The sequence below is a fragment of the Eucyclogobius newberryi genome, unplaced genomic scaffold (genome assembly GCF_026437365.1).
Source record: "Eucyclogobius newberryi isolate DKJ021-1_F unplaced genomic scaffold, fEucNew1.0.hap1 SCAF_5, whole genome shotgun sequence".
In the NCBI taxonomy this organism is placed as follows: Eukaryota; Metazoa; Chordata; class Actinopteri; order Gobiiformes; family Gobiidae; genus Eucyclogobius; species Eucyclogobius newberryi.
In genome coordinates, this window is record NW_027316167.1 from 23,061,242 (window position 1) to 23,078,739 (window position 17,498).

At 39.9% G+C, this 17,498-nt stretch overlaps 1 long non-coding RNA gene across 1 annotated transcript in view; it reads left to right on the forward strand.

The window, feature by feature from the left end:
* Positions 1-629: 629 nt before the first annotated feature.
* LOC140381703 (uncharacterized) overlaps positions 630-17,498 on the forward strand; it is a 44,061-nt gene continuing 27,192 nt past the window's right edge. The window contains exons 1-5 of the long non-coding RNA XR_011931259.1: positions 630-728; positions 821-971; positions 1,890-1,997; positions 2,559-2,697; positions 3,833-4,013. This is a non-coding gene — a long non-coding RNA (uncharacterized lncRNA). The remainder of the gene's footprint in view (positions 729-820; positions 972-1,889; positions 1,998-2,558; positions 2,698-3,832; positions 4,014-17,498) is intronic.

Consider the following 17,498-nt stretch of genomic DNA (forward strand, 5'->3'; position numbering starts at 1 on the left):
TTTTAACAAGGCGATTTTCTGCAAATTCTCCAATATAAGTTTATCTTATATATGTGACGAGTGACTGTGAAGTGAACAGGTATTTTTTTTCCTACACTCCAACCTACACAGCGCAGTGGGTTGTGTCTGTTGTGGACTTAAACTATAATTATGTACATATTTTGTATGTTAATTTGTTCTATTTGTCGCTGACTACCAATTGGTCACGTGACCCCTTTAAAAAGGCTCACATGTGTGACTATTTACCAGTCCTGATGAAAACTTGTCAAAAGTTGAAATGCCTCTGCCATTTCCTTAATGGCTGTAAGTTTCTTTTAGTTCTTCTGATTGTTTGTCTTGCTCTTTGTCTCTCTTCTGCCACAGGACTGGACCAGATTCAGTATTGAGGTGTCCTCTGTCTGCCACTATTTACAGAATACTGCCCTAATTCTATTATATGGATAGTACAGAACAGAAATAAGATAAGATGAGAGAACTTTTATTTGTCCCACAAAATGGAAATTGCAGAGTTGCATAGATTTAAAATAGATTTGAAAAGAAAGGTTAAGAAGATAAAGAGGAAAAAAGTTGTACACATACATTCACCTGAGTGGCTCCTCTCTGCAGCTGTAGCATCATGCAGCTATACTCTGGCAAGCTAGTAAGCCCCGAGGAGCTGAACCCCAGATCAATAACTTTGGTCTTGTCTGTCTAATTGCTCATTGGCCGACATTGGCGACAGACGATATGTAAGTTCAAGTTCCCTCGAGTGACTGACTTAGGCTCTATATCCACCACTTCACTCTTTGCCTCATTGTCTACCCCTCTCTCACCTTTTCAGCAGTTCTCGCCTGTGGTCAGCCATGTTCAGACTGGAGCACATCTATTCTCTGCAGCATATCTTTAGCTTCTATCTCTACAACACAAGATCAACTAAAGACCTCAACAAGATGCATGTCCCTCTCACCAGGCCCGTGCGCTGTGTTGGGCAGGTAAATATCTGGATTTAATGACGGACAGTGAGGATTAGCCAGTGACTCAGCTCCGCAGTTTGAAATTAGTCTTGTTTGGAGTCTTGGTGAACAAGTCATTACATTAGCCAATGCGGACGCGCTTTATGAGCAAGGAACACGTTATGAGAGAGCAGTATTGATTTGGCTCATTGTGAATTATGTGAATAGATAAAAAGCGTGAGTGTGCATATATATTATCCAATTATGTGCTCAGGTGCTAATGTAAAAATTCTGCTGAATAAATATGAAATATACCTCTATCAGCATCCAACTTGCGTCCTCCTCGACACAAGTCATTTCCACTGTAATTGGGATGCTGTGTTTGCCTTTTTCTGATGAGACGATGCAATATTGTGATAGGTCTTCTCATCTTGGATTCAAATGCGTATTGATCATCGGCAGACTTACTAGTTCAAATCAACGCTGCCTTACAGTCTCCACGCACTTGCATATTGTTCTGTCCAATGGGTTATCAACCAAAATCGTAATGTGCCGCTCATGTGTACCTGCGTCGTTGCATACAAGCTATTCATTTGTATCCGTTCTCGCTCTCTTTTCCGACAAGCAGTGTGCTAATGTCATGATTTAAATGAAGTATTGATCAGTTTAGGAGGGGTGAATAGAGAGAGAGGGAGCGATTGTGAGGGAAAGAAAGCAGGGCTAGTGCTATCGGAGTGGATCGCACACAGAAACTGTGTGCTAACGGATGAGCTACGATGTAAGAAATTCTGTGAAATGGATTTGGAGTATTTAATCTGGACATATTTGTTAGAAGTTTTTGTTTCAATGATTTGAAGATGCGGAAAATCTACAAGAAGGTGTTGGCGGTGTTTCCAAGCAGACCAGAAATGGGAAAACGATTTTGAGTATCCTTTGCTGTGTTTCTGTATTTTTTAGCTCAGATGCCTTACTGTTTGTCTTGTGCTCCATCTTCTTCATGTCGCAGTATTCCCATCATTGTCATGCGGCATAACACCGGGAAATGGCTGTCCAAGTTGAGGCTAGGTCTGTGATCTTCTTATGTCTGACTTGACTTTCTCTCAAGCTCACTCCTCCTCCTCTCTCTCTTTCACTACTGGGCTGCCTCTCTCTCTCTGTCCTGTTGCAGACCATGCCATCATGTGATTTACTACAGTATGCTTGGATTAATTAATAGCTTCAGCACACTATCCAAGCAGCTGCTAGCTGCAGTATTTAAAAGACCAGTATATCCATTTTTTGTTCAATTTAGAAAACAGCATAGCATTGGCAGTCTAGCTTTAAGAATATATTTTCATATTTAAATACCATAATATGTACATATTTATTTATAACTACCCAATATCAGTCATACATTTTGAGAGTAGCTTTTTAGCTGTTTTTCAGGGTTTACTCTTGTTATAAAGCTGTTTCTCTTAATAAAATGTAAAATATTAAATTGGACATATTTGGTTTATGGAAAGGACAGCATAGTCTATCAATACTCAACCACAGAAGCAGGTTGGCTGCGCACAGAGGATAGGCTCTGTGTGCTGGATTGATTTTTCTCCTCCTCTCGCTGCCCTGCCTTCTTTTGTGGTTCAATAGCTGGACATCCAGCAGCAAAGATCTCTCATTCGCAACCTGAAATGGAGGAGAGCTAGTTGGATCTCTTGTGGAAGACCATCATGCAGCAACACCAGAGATCTCTAGACTATGAGCCACAGGGTGGGAGCATCCATGTCAGGTACAGTGCTTTCTGCTAGGCCTAGCTTGTTTCAGTAGGCCTCAGATCATGTATACCAAGACCACAATCTTGGACAGCATAGCATCTCCATCTCTTAATCACTGTGCTGCGTGTTGTTCACTTTGTAACTGCTGCTCATATCACCTGTTGCTAAGCCAAGGAAAGAACGCTGCCTCTGTCAACTACTTAAATAATAGTAATGCAATAGTTCTAATAGCGCTTTTCCAGACTCTCAAAGTTGCTTTACAATTCCTGCATTATTCATTGACTCCACATTCAGTTATGGAAAGCTTCCCTTGAGTTGCCACTGCCACTGCCATTACATCATATTCATGCATGTTTAGTGTGCCATCGGGCTGTAGGTCAAGCACTTCCTGGAAATTATGTATTTACCTCCAAAGTACAGGGACAGGACAGACCCTCAGGGGCGTGTCCAGACTTTTTCACTGGGGTGGCACAAAGGTGGCACCAGGGCCGGTCTAATTCTTTAAGGCTAGTTTTTTTAATTTATTAAAAGTTGGATTTAATATTTTTATTAATTCAATACAAATGTATACATATTCAAGGAATATGAATTTATATTTTCAGTTTTCAGTTTAAATAAGAGTGCACATAGGATTCAAAATTGTCACATAAACATATTTAGGAATACAAAATAATTAATATTTAGGGTCAATGGACAATATTGATCAAAGTTGTTTCAGATCAACATTGCAGTTTACTATAAACAAAATATAAAATAATGATCTATGTATGATAAAGTTTAATAGTAAATACAATACAAGAGGGGTAGGATCCAATATTTTTAATCCTAATCACAAACTCATGGTTTATTATCATCCCATTTTGTATTGTTTTATACAATCAATACATGCATGTTTTATGTATGTCTTTCATTATACAGATGCTCAAAAAAAGAGCATAATATTACTTATTTAATGATTACATAGAGAAACGTATTGGTGCTAATATTTTGTTCTGGTAGTGAATTTCAAAAGCAGGGTACTGTGGAAAGTATCTGGAGAACATAACATGATAGTGTGTACTGTATGTGTTTCTTGCTCTGAGTTTTGGACACATTTGTGTGCTTTCTATGGGTGTCACCTTTGTTGACTTTGTTTCTCTCCTTCTGCAGTGTTGTTCTGTCTGTTTTAATGACGCATATAGCCTATCTCCCATCACTGCCGCCTAATCCCAGCGGCGCTGGCTCAGGAACAGATTACTACTTTCTGATGCCAGAGGGAAGATGAACATGGAGGACGGTAAAAGATTGAAGGGGAGAAGGGCACCACATTGTGGATGGAGAGGTCCACAAGGTCAGAATGAACATGTAAATATGCACACGCTTCCTTTACAACACAGTATTGTGCATCTTATTTTAACAATATAGATGCCAAACATATTTTAGATTGTCTGATAAAAAATTCTATATGTGTTTTCATATCTGGTAATAGTGGAATACGTTAAAATTTCCAATATAATTGTTAATGTCCTGTCCCTGAGAGACCCCTGCAGACAATGTTCCTTTACTCTAGAGTTGAGTCTTTGTGCAATTTAACATGGAACATTATCTGCCTAGGTCTGGGCGATATTATGATAAAAACCAAATCATGATTTGATTCCTGTGACAATCTGCTATTTTAGAGAAATTTCCATTTTGTGATCAAGTGCCTCTTTGTTTAATGCAGCTATATTCTCAAATACACTCAAATACACCTGACACTTTATACCCACTCCTACTATTGGTCAGCCTCTGTCAAGCTCTAAGTGAGTGACAGGTGGATTTAAATAATTATCGTAAAGTGTGAAGAAGATGTTTATGGGTGCAGTTTCCGTTTAAAGACAATATAAACTTACATTTACATGAATTGGGATAAAAATCAAAATCGATCTAAGCTCTATGAAAACTGTGATACAGCTTTTTGGCATCAGCCCTATTAACATTTTAGTACAACAACTGCTTTCATTGAGTACAGTACAGTACCTTAAAGAGGTGGAATTAACAACTAGACCAAATAATTTTAGTAAATAAGTAAATCTCAAGTTCTGCTGTGATTAATCAGTGTTTTGTAAATAAAGAGGGCTTGGCTTTCACTCTTTCTTGGCCACCCATTGTCTGAGTGTTCTCATCTCACCAGCTGCCACCTAAGCCCATGACTTTAAGGGACAAATGATTGCTAATAAAACATTTGATTGAGAGAGTATAGAGTGAGAACCATAAACTGGCTGGATTCTGCCCTTTAATTTCACCATCTCCAGAGAATTGCTTTTTGCCGTGTCGCAGGGAAGGTCCCTCACGCATCAGTTTAGCTGGCTGCCCATGGACTCAGATTTAATTTAGCTTGTGTGCTGCGTGCAGTGTGTGTATGCACATGCGCATGTCTTTTTGTCGCACTGTCCGTGTGTCTGACTGAATAAATCATTTTTAGTGTGGCTGTGCAGAAAACACCCTCTCACTGAAATAGTGCCACTGTGCTGCCTTATGTGTTTTGTCTATTCTCTAGTGATTATCGTTTTACTCTGGGTGCTAGCACTTGGGTTGTTATTTGCTCTTTACTTGTATTTGGATATTTTTTTCTTTTTATTATTACAAGTGATACATTATCTCCACTATACACCAGTATTCCTGCCTTTGCCTCATCAGTTGTTGCTTAAACTTGTGGATTTCCCTTGGACCATGTGCGTATGGCACACTTAGAGGAAGAAGTCTAGGGAATGTTAAACAGTGGTTGTGGTGGCCTTTCAGAATAGCGAGTTTGAATCATTTCTTTGTATGTGTGTGTGTTTATGTGTGCAGGTTCTTGATGAAAGCCTTGAGCAGAAGCATATATATCAGAGCTCTAAACACTAATAAAAGGCCAGCATGCTGTGCTACTCTCCTTCTGGGAACAGCGCTGCTTTTTACGACTTCTCTGACAGCAAGATAAAGTGCCCTTCCAATTAGAAAAATATTTGGCCACATACCTACCAACGGCAATCTTGGCTTTTATTTTTTATACCATTTGATCAATATTTTTGCTATTTTTTTAGTGCGCTTTCTTATCACTCTGTTCCTGAGTTTGTTAATATGCACCCCCATGTGGTCTCATATTATAATGAAATAACATTACCAGTATTTGGTGTTTTTTTTATTTTTTATTTTGGGGTAATTCTTTTGTGTGAGAGGCTGGATGCTCCTATTTTGGCATGGTGTTGTTAGTAGCATTTTGCATGAAGCAGTTTGTGCTGCTGTGTGTGTCTGCGTTGATGTCATTTTTGTCATCAATCTATGCCTGTTGTAAATATGTGTATGTATATACTTAACCACTGGCGCTAGGATCCATCAGTTTAAGAATACACTCTTTTTTTCCTGGTTTTCTCGGGTGCATTAAAATTAAATTCTCTCTTGTTGTTGTGAAAAGAGGCACACGTAAAAAATAATTGGCTGTAGGAGAGAACAAAGGGCTGGCTCCTCTCCCCTCCATACACACCCAAGCCCAGCATTAATACCAAGCATGCTGCATTGTTCTGCTGTCTGCAGCCATCCCCCTAGCCAGACACTCAGCTCTAGAGAAGTCACTTTTAATGTTTGATAATCAAGGTGAATTTTCAAAAAGCTGCCATTTTCAAATGATGGTGTATATATTATGTGTAGATGGGAGTTCAGGAGCAAAAGGAGCTCCACTAAAAGAGAGAGAGCAAGCTTCAGCCAAGCAAAGTGAAAGAGGGACACCTGAAGGCCTCAGATGTAACTGCACCTGAGTGCTGCCACAAAAAAGAGCGACCTTTGAAACAGAATATTAGAATGCTTTTTAATATTCACTTGATAATATCCTTTGTTTTCTGTCTATGTGCTTTCAGTGACAAGTTACCAGATTCTTACATTTTCATGGACCACAAAGACCAAAAAAACAACAATGTGTGTCTCCTGTGACTATGCCCTACAAAATGGGAATACATTCAGAGGCGCTGCCTGCTGTTTCCTGTGCTGAAGGCAGCTTTGTGCAGTTATTGGGGAATGAGGCAGCCTGCAGAAGAGCGCTGGAGCATCATTTCCCCGCTACAGGGCACAGACTCATCTCCTTCTCGCTCCTCCCTTCTCCCCCTCCACTAGGTATGATTATTTCTCCTCTGCTCCACAGCACCATTATATTCAGGTCCGCAGCTACCCCTCCCTCCTGTCATTTTTCATGGCATGTTTTTGCCCATGTGCAGCTCTGCACATTTGCTCCGTGCCTGTGCAATATGTTAAGGAGGTGAATATATGCAGTGTGCACAACATAATAAGTATATATTTATTTTCTTTGCTGGTGATTTAGTGTTTTTTTTTCCAGTGGTTGAGAAAACGCAGGCTCCAGCCATGTATCTTAACAAACATCACTGCTGCGTATGCACTAGCCTCCAAGGCTTTTTACTCACCAGGGAAACCAAATTATACATCTGAGGCAGGACTGGTTGTTTTTCGTGCTATGACTATAAAAAACCTGCCCAGTGATGTTGATCTCACAAACATCCATGATTTGTACTGTACATGGTTTGACGCAAAATAACTTGGGATCCTCAACAGTTCAACAGTAAATCTAATTTAGGGACTAATTACAATTTGTCTTTATTTATGCCTACTAAATTCTTCTCTAAGTCATTTTTAGTCCCATTTAGAACAGTTTTAGCCCTAGTTTGGACTTGGAATAAGCCCTATCTAGATAAAACAGTAACATCCATCTTCACCTCAAGCTTCACACGATGTTTGGTGTGTGTCAAGTCCTGTTTTAGCAACTGATGGTACTCAATGGGCTAAATATTTTCTTAGGTTATTCTTGTTGTGAAAAGCTTGAGAACCACTGTCCTATTGCATGACTGCACATCTGATCACACATCGCAGCATGTTTCTAACCTTTGTAACCATGTAATGTAGTTTGGTAATGCTATAAAGTACAATGGAGTTGAATCTGTAAATCTGATTTTATTGTTGGAGGGTAACCCAGAGAAACACTTAAAAGGATTGTCTGGTGCTCTCGGACCTGCATGTTATGCAAAGCACCTACTGTGATGTTGTCACTTATAGATCATTTATAAAACAACAAATCCAGGTTTTGTCTGACAGGATGGTATAGTTTATTCCTTTAAAAATATAAAAAAATAAACTGGAAATTGAAAAGAAGATCAGTGACATCCAACAGTAGGAATCATTGGCCTAAACATTTGTTTTAATTCACAAATTACCTGAACCATTTTGTTTTGGTATGATTACATAATAAGCAGCATTCAAATGTGTGAGACATTATTTCTTTGTGGTATTGGCAGCATATTTCCAGGCAGAAGGGAGACATAACAGAGGGCCAGAGGCATTCTGTTGAAAAGATGTGAGCGGAATGGGGAGTGTGGAGAGACAGGCAGCGTTTGCCAGTCCTCAGTAGCAGAGCAGGTCTGGCTCTGTGCCAATCTGGGCCTGGTGCCCACAGGGAGGCACTGTGTGGCTCTGATGATAGCACTGAGAGGTATGTACTGACTAGATACTCCAGGGGAGAGAGAGCCGCACATGTATGACTGTGGGGGTCTGCAGCTGACTGTGCAAGAGGCTGGGGCTACATTTGCATATGAAGTGGTCACATAAGGATACAGTCACTATATTCAGACAGCATGTTGGCTAATGTATTTTTAAATTGTAATTCTGCACTATATATGTTTGTAGGCTTTATTGCATTTGACCCCTGTGCTGCGGACAAACTGTCAAGAACAAGTAACCCATCATTTATCAGGATGCGTATCGTATCAAGTTCAATGTATCGGAATTCGTATTGTATCGTGGACCCTGTCTTGGGATACATATTGTATCGTTAGGTACGAGGCAATGCCCAGCCCTAGTATGAGTAGTATGAGTTAGTATTTGAATTGGTGTTTGGACATTTTTGTGTAGTCCTGTCTATTTTGTCTGTGTACCTTTCCACAGCTCAAAACAACATTTGATGATAATGTGGAAGTCATATAGAAGTGTTTTAAAGTTCATACGGTAAACGTGTTAAAGGAGAGGGTTGAAATGATCACTGGGAACATTTGGAATTCAGATCCTTTCAGCCTTTAAATTGATTTTAATTCAAATTAGAACTTTTAAATGTTATTGTATTGCTTTTTTGTGTGTCTGATATAGTTAACAATAATTTAATTCAATCATTCATACAAAATGAAAGACAAATGACTTGTTAAAACCTGATCCTTTTATTGTATTTCTTGTTCAAGCTGTGGAACACATTGTTTGAAGGTAGACTTAAGTTTATAAGATTGTAGAGTATACTTTTCTTTTCTTTTCTTTTGGTCTTATGTTGTCTGTCACCTTTTACTGGGCATCAGTATATATAGCTGTGCAAAGAGGCCCCTGAGACAATTCAGCACATACCAGTAACTGCAGGGTGTAAGATGCTGGCAGGGAAAGCATACATGGAGCGCCATAACCGGGTGCTAGCATAGTGTACAGGAACATCTGTCCAGCCCTTGGGGCTGGAGACCCCAAGGGCAAGGTGGGAAACACCTCCAAATGTGGTAGAGAATGACCGAGCCAAGATCCTGTGGGACTTCCAGATACAGACAGACAGAATGGTAATGTCAAACCAACCAGACATGGCGGTGGTGGATAAACAGCAGAGGAAAGTCATTGTGGTTGACGTGGCAATACCACGTGATGGCAACATCAGGAAAAAGGAACATGAGACACTGGAGAAACACCACGGGCTCAGAGAGGAGCTGAAGAAGGCGTGGAAGGCAAAAGTGGTGCCCGTGGTCATCAGAGCACTCAGTGACTCCCAAACTGGAGGAGTGGCTACAACAGATCTCAGGAAAAACATTGAACATCTCAGTCCAGAAAAGTGCAGTGCAGGAACAGCAAAGATACTGCGCAGAACCCTTAAGCTCCCAGGACTCTGGTGAAGGACCCAAGGGATGAGACCACGCGCGGAGAAGGGACTACTAGTATCATTATTTTGTATATATATTTATATTCTAAAGATATGTTTTTTCTCTGTTGAAGCCCCTTATTCTTTTCCCTTTCGTAGTCAAAAATATTCTTCACACCACTCAGCAGTTCCGCATGGCAGACGGTACTAATATAATCTGTGTGTCTGAATTCTAATTTATACCGTCAGGATAAAATAAATAGTCTGCAGTTAATTATGGGCAGCCAGGTCCTGGCTTTGCCCCAGTGATTTATGAAGTGCTTATAGGCATTCTGCATCACATTTTTCTTAATTTATTTTTAATCTGTCTTTCAATTAATTTCACGCTGAATGTCTTAATGATTGAAAAAGGCTACGCTAATAAATTTGTGGCGGGATAACTAACCAGCGCTAACTTACTGGTTGGAAGCCCGGAGTTGTGTTGAAGAGCTTGTTGAGGTAACAGTTCAGTCCGTACATAGAACTAGATTCACACAATTCACATTTTCTTCATGAATTCTCTAATGGATAAAATACAATACAGTGCCAAATACAATGTCAATTGTTCGGTGATTGGCATCTTCACACCCATCCAACTGCGGCGTAAACCGCTTCATTCAGCAGATGTAGACTATGTCTATCAATCTGAGAACTCCACCCATTTCTCCAGTGATTTTGACACTGTATGATTGTCCAATTCACACGTCTCACAGACTTTCACAAATTCAACCCATAAATAAAAATTTTATTCTCAGAAGTGCAGAGCATTTTCGTTCTTCTTTGTTAACAAAAAAATGTGGCTTAGCCACTACATATTCACTCTGACTGTTTGCTAACTTAATTGTGTAAAGATTTTTTGCAAGTATGTGTTTCTTACTGAGAATTGTGTGCTCTCCCAGGGCTCCTACTGTTGTCCCTATGTAAGTAAAGCAGAAAAGCCACAGTCTCAGACAAGAAAATGCCTTATATGATTAGAAGCATTTCATCCATCGTTTCACCCACTCTCAAATTAGACCAATCTCTCCTCTGTACTTGTTATGCACCACCGTTTTATGCCAATTAGCATGGGGCGCTGTTGTATCTGTGCTAGGAAGGCCTGTGTGGGGTAGGCTCAATATAACAGTGGTGGTCAGTTACCAGACAGCTCACATCAGCCCAGGCCCATTAGGGACATCCACACACGGCTCCCCGCATTAGGATTCTCTCATTTACCGCCTCCACATCCAGCCATTTATCTCTCTCTCTCTCTTTCTCTTTCTCTCTCTCTCTCTCTCTCTCTCTCTCTCTCTCTCTCTCTCTCTCTCTCTCTCTCTCTCTCTCTCTCTCGCTCTCACACACATAAAGCACCCAAGCATGGCTGGCTTGCAGTGCCTCTCCTGATAGAGCAAAGGAATGATTTAATTTCTCCTCCTCACCGTCTCTGTGGCCTCCTCTGGCTGCTCATACACACATCATTAGACACACAGGCCTCATTTTCATCTCCCTGTGAGGGCACACGCAGGGTTTTAACTAGTTTGCCTCACCACAGCCATTGTCGGCGATCAATACCTGTGGTCAGGACAGAGCATGCAGTGCTTCCTAAATAGTCCCCACAAGTTCAACCATAAAGCGCCTCAGAGGCCAAATATGCCACCTCATAAATCCTTCTCACCCACATTTTGGTTTGTGTACCTGTGGTGAAGAGAGTGCTGCTTAGGTGTCATTGGATTGATTTCACACTAAGAATGAGTGTGGCTCCAAAACACAGCTAAAAGGAGCTCAGGGTTGAAGTTCACATAAATGGTGGTAGTGGTGATATATATTACATATATAACTCTTAGTTTGGTCTGGGAGGAGATAGATATATCTATATCTATCTATATATCTCTATCTCTATATCTATATCTATATCTATCTAAATAAATATATATATTATATATGTGTGTATATATATATGTGAGTATATATATATATATGTGTATATATATATATATATATATATATATATCTGTCCGTACTCCTGCGCACTTAAACTAAATAAATAATCATGATTGGACTCTGCTCAAGTTTTCCTTTTTTATTCTTTAAGTCTTTCCATATAACATCTACAACATGGTGTCAAAAGCAGAGACATGAGGGATCTACAGCAGAGAGTGGAAGTATTGCTGCTGGAGCAGCAAATGTGAACGGACTAAAAGTAGTCACCAAGACCAATATTTTTATAAATGAACAACATGGAGGCTGACACATTTCATTATTAGGATGCATGTTACAGCATTTCTTAAGTTTAAGAGTCAGTGAGAGGATAAGATTGTGATTTTTTGTTCACTGACAAAGGAAATAAAGCATGTTCTGAGTCCGATAAAAAGGGACAATGTCCCGCTGTCCCCTGCAGGATGTCTGCCTGTACTGACATGTGGTTCTATCCTTCTACTAAATGGAGTGTCATTATTGCAGTGGATGTACAAATAGATGTGTTGAAATGTGAAAATGCACCAAGTAGAGTTGTTTGGAGGTGCTATTGTAATGCAGACAAATACATACATAGATACCGAACTTAGTATTTAATCAGGCATCAAGGTCTGCTGAAGTTTAATTTAAACATTGTTGTTCTCTGAATATAGCCTTCCTAATGAGATTTTACTCTCTTGGAACATAAATGAAACCTAGATAAGCTCAGAGGAATTGTCAGTACAAGTTTCTCTGTATAGATAGGCCCCCATTTGGATTGTGGATTGCAGGAGAGGAATAGGTGATATATGGACCAGATGAGAGTTGGCTCGGGGGCTGGGAGACAGAGACAGAAAATGTTATGTTTTTCTCATTTTGCCTCGCCTCCGAGGCTCTCAGTTGGCCTGATTCCTACATTAACCAAACAGATAGCCAACAACTTTAATTACCTTTGCATCCAACCGCTCTCCCTATGCACCGCTCCCCTCCATGCCTGTGCAAATGAAAGAAAGAGAGGGATAGAAGGAAGCAAAGCATAATTACTTATTTTACTGTAGTGCGCCAGAATGCCTTTTGCCAAATGACTCTAATTCCAAATGGTTAACAAGATTTTTCTTTTTAATAGAGCTGAATCCATGTGACAGCAAATTGCTTTCCTATTTGGGACCTTAATGGCTTTTCATACTTCGCACTTCCAATAAGCAGTAAACTCGGAAATTAATATTACACACTGTGTTATGATGCAAATGGGACTGAAATAGGAGGGCTGTACCTTCATGCAGAAACCTCTGATTAGATCCATAATTGCTCTGGTGGAATAATTCTGCCTGTTTGTTTGAGTTTATTTATTTATTTGTTTAAATTTGGCCTGAACACTTTACTCAACCCTCATTATCAGCAGCATATCTACATTCATGTTTGTTGCCTTTTAGTCCAGAATCACTTTTAAATCGTTGTGGAAGATATTGATGTTATTTCTGCAGCTGTCACATACTGTAGTATGAGCCGTTTCAAGGCTCCACTCTATTGCGCTTTATTAAGAAGCAGATCTGTATATTGTCTGATTTTCCTGCCGGCTTTGCACCTGTGGGAGACAATTGCACAGATGTTTTAATAAGTTGTATGATTCTGACATATTTAGCTAATTTGTGAATAGGCCCAATTAGAAGATAATACGCTGAACACATTTGAACGCAACATTATTTTTTATCTCATTTTTCAAGAGCTGAACTAAACAAAAAAAAACTAATTCTATTTACGCAAGGCCCATTTCTTTCAAATATTGTTCACAAATGTGTGGAAAATGTTAGTTAGTGAGCACTTAATCTATCCTGGGGACCTGCTGTCTTGAGATGAGGTTATAGACACACATACTCTCTATAGGCTGAACCAAACTGTTATAATGGTTTTCCCCCATTAGTAGCTTACTTTACTCGGCCCCTTCTCATGTTCCCTTTGCTTTCCTCTGTCTGCACTTCCAATTATTCAAAAAGTGTTTTTCAGACTCTAAGTCAAATAAGCAGAAGTCAAAACTATTGCATGGACATTTTTATAAAAATAAAAACAGAGAGACTGAGGTGGGGCCTGCAGCACTCTGCAGTTTTGAACAGGAAGTTAATAGTGCTGTTTCTAATATTGTGCCATCAATATCACTATATTTATTTATTACATTAAACAATTAACAACAAGGCAAAATAATGACAATCTTTGAAAGTATAGGTTAAACTACTTTTTGAAGTACAATTTCTAAAGTATATGTAACCCCCTGGTACATATAGTACATACAAAAGAGTAAATTACCATGACAACCTTACGTTCTCCCCGGCTCAGTCTCATTTCACTTGTCATCCTCGTAATTGGCGCTGAATTTGCATGCTTAATTAGGAACAAACCCATGATGTTTATAATAAGACAATATTTATGAAAGTTAAGTACAGATAAGTGCAGGAATTGATAGAAAATGACATTGATTTATCCTGAATATTAAGATAGGAACTTATGATAGTAGGTTTTACACATAGACTCATCTCCACACTTTACCGCTCCGCTCTTATACCCCGTTTTTTGTAGAACCTGGCTTAATTAGACCTACATTACAGTGACACAATGTCATGGAATCAGACAAACACCAGATGCTATTCCTTAACACATAGAGAACACAATTCAACTTAGAATATGAAACGAAACATCAGACATTTGTATGGCATGCATGGGAGAAAACGCTGGGACTGATCACGCAAGCTGTGGTAAGCAGCCTGCGTGATCCTCCTGCGTCTCACCCCGTTTTTTCCCATGCTGGTTGGTTTTATTAGATATTCTGGAATAGGCGGGTCATATTTCTCATTGGTCAGCCTTACATCAAGGCACTTGGTATTTTTCCGTAGAGATAAAGCCTTGGGTAAACATTACCCAAACTCCTCTGGGCTGTCCCCCCCCCCCCTCGGGTAAACATCCTTTGGCCCATCTTTACGACCCCTTCACAAATGCAGTTTGTCACACACCCGTTCTTCTCTTAGACTAATGATGCCGATAAAATATCACTATTATGCAGATAAAATACATCACAGAAATATAATCATATATTCACATTTTATCACACACAACCAAAACATTATATCTACTTCCAGTGAATGTTCTGTTTTTAGCCGTATTGATGAGACAAGCCATGTAACGAGATTTGCTGTACTGCTGGAGTCATTAATGGCTGTCGGCTTGCATAGGGTTGTATGGCAGCACTGAGAAAGTGGATAAAAGGTTTTATGGAAATAAAGGACATCTCCTGAAGGAGGAGATAGCAGGCATAATGACTGCTGTACCAGCAGCTGCTCATTACCAAGGTCAGTGGCATCAGGACGAGCCAAGATGTGCTAAGTGGGCCTGAGCTTTTAAATGACCATGATGCTTGGCCATCAGCTCCTCAGACACATGACAAGCTGTATTTGTGTGGCTTTCACAGTCAAACAAAGGTATAGGTTTATGCTACATTGATATGTGGTTCTAACAATTTACAAAAATAATTTCGGTATGTACTACTTTTGAATTCACAATTTCTATTACAAATAAAAACAGTAAGTCCATGGTCCAAACTTCAATTCAATTTTTCATTAAATTCAATTAATTTAATTTAATGTGTTTAGCACTGAAAATATACATGGTCAATAAAAACAAGATTGACTAACATTCACAGGAAGTTGCCAAATGGATAACTGTCCCCAGGCCATTCCCTATTCTTCTCTGTAAGAAAAAACTCAAAAAGGCCACTGGGTAAAAGAGAAACCTAGAGGAGAACCACAGTGAAGGAAAGATTCACTCCTATGGACACAGAGGGTTAGCTCCTCCAGGACATGGGGAGGGTCATCCAGCTGGTGAGGGAAGGGGCCAATGAAATGAATTGATTTGCTCATCTTATAAGAAATACCAGCTGTATTGATATATAATTCGGTGAACTGGGTGGCTGCTTTATTTTGTCATCTTGTTTACTTGTCAACTGTCATACATAAACATAATAGTGTATTTCATCAGCTCTTGGAGGCACCATAGCTTTTCAGAATAAAGTACAAGACCCCCCAGTATTGTAGTGCCTTTTCTTACACACCAGAAACCTCTACAAGCCACAACACTGCCACAATATGAGCCATTTGGATCAGTTGAGGACACGTGTTCTTGTGTAATGTAACAGAAAAAAGGTAACGGCTTATGGTGTTGTAGTTCATTTACTTTATACCTCGATTGACTTGATTGACAGTTCTGTGTGGTTGGTTTGTGGTCTTTGATCAATGTTATAGTACATAGCATTTTTCTTGCATAGTAGGATAACTGACAGCTAATAATCCATGGCTAGCTAATGTTTTCTAACCAGGCTGAGACAAAGCTTATCAACACAATTACATCTGGTAACTCTTATATTGTATTTTATATACCATCATTGTTACTTACCAGGAAACTGTATTCTGAATATTTTAATGTCTTTTTGGTTGGTGCTGTCATGCTTAATTCAGGCCAGCCGTTTGTGCTGGAGCTGTGGGTAAATAAGTAGCTGAAGGAGACATTTGAATGTCTTAATAGAAGTAATGGCAGCATCTCTAAATGTGTTGAGATGGAGGCGTGAGGAATGGGATCATTAAGATAATGTGTTCAGGAAGCCAATGACTGCTGCTTTAACCTCTGCTGCTCAGGCTGATTTTCAGTAAGTGCACAATCTAAGGTCACCTTAATCAGAGAGCAGCATACTCACAACACACTTACACACACATACACTGACAAGGCCTCAATTACTATGAGAAATTACCTCTAAATGAGTTTTGCAACACAAGCCATTTCTTTTTATGCATTTCCTGTCTATTATGTGACTGCAATAATATAACTCATTTGTCTGCAGTAAAAATACACAGTTGTGGGCAGTGAATTATAAAGCTACAGTTTCAGTCTTAAACCAAACTGGCCATTATAAATCCCCATCAGTAAACAATCAAACATATTTGATGTCATTGGCTTTACAGAAACAAATGTGTTTGATTGATATACTTTTTTACAGTTTAAGTTGAGGGAATGGTTTGTATAGGATTGTTCATATGAAAGTCCCTAATGCTGACACAATTTTTCATAACACCATGTCAAAGTGAGTTTGAGAAACTCTGGCAAAAGGCAAACTATTACCATGTTTTTTGGGACTGACATTCCACTGGATTTCAGAACTATGGGTTTTGGCCTCAAAACTCCTGCCATGGACACAATAATCAGTTGCCTCTGGAGCATACTCCTGGCAGCAGCGTAAAAAGAAAAATGTGGGGGAAATCTAATTAGTACTCGACATGAAAATATTTACATTTGAAAGACTATGGACTAAATGGGACATTTGGTTTATATGTGCCTTCATTTTCTCTTTTTATTTTCTCACTCATTGGCTTTCTACTGGTGTGGATTTTTGTCTCTTTGTTCTATCTGGTCCCGTTTTGTTTCATTGTGGTTTTTTTCCTACATCCATCCATCTTCTACCGCTTTATCCGGGGCCGGGTCGCGGGGGCAGCAGTTGAAGCAGGGACTCCCAGACTTCTTTCTCCCCAGACACTTCCTCCAACTCCTCCGGGGGTCCCGAGGCGTTCCCAGGCCAGCCGAGAGACATAGTCCCTCCAGCATGCCCGAAACACCTCCCGAGGGAGGCGCCCAGGAGGCATCCGGAACAGATGCCCGAGCCACCTCAGCTGGCTCCTCTTGACGTGGAGGAGCAGCGGCTCTACTCCGAGCTCCCCCCATGTGGCCGAGCTCCTCACCCTATCTCTAAGGGAGCGCCCAGCCACACGGCGGAGGAAACTCATTTCGACCGGTTGTATTCGCGATCTTGTCCTTTCGGTCACTACCCAAAGCTCATGACCATAGGTGAGAGTAGGAACGTAGACCGACCGGTAAATAGAGAGCTTTACTTTTCGATTCAGCTCCTTCTTCACCACAACAGTCCAGGCAGTTCAT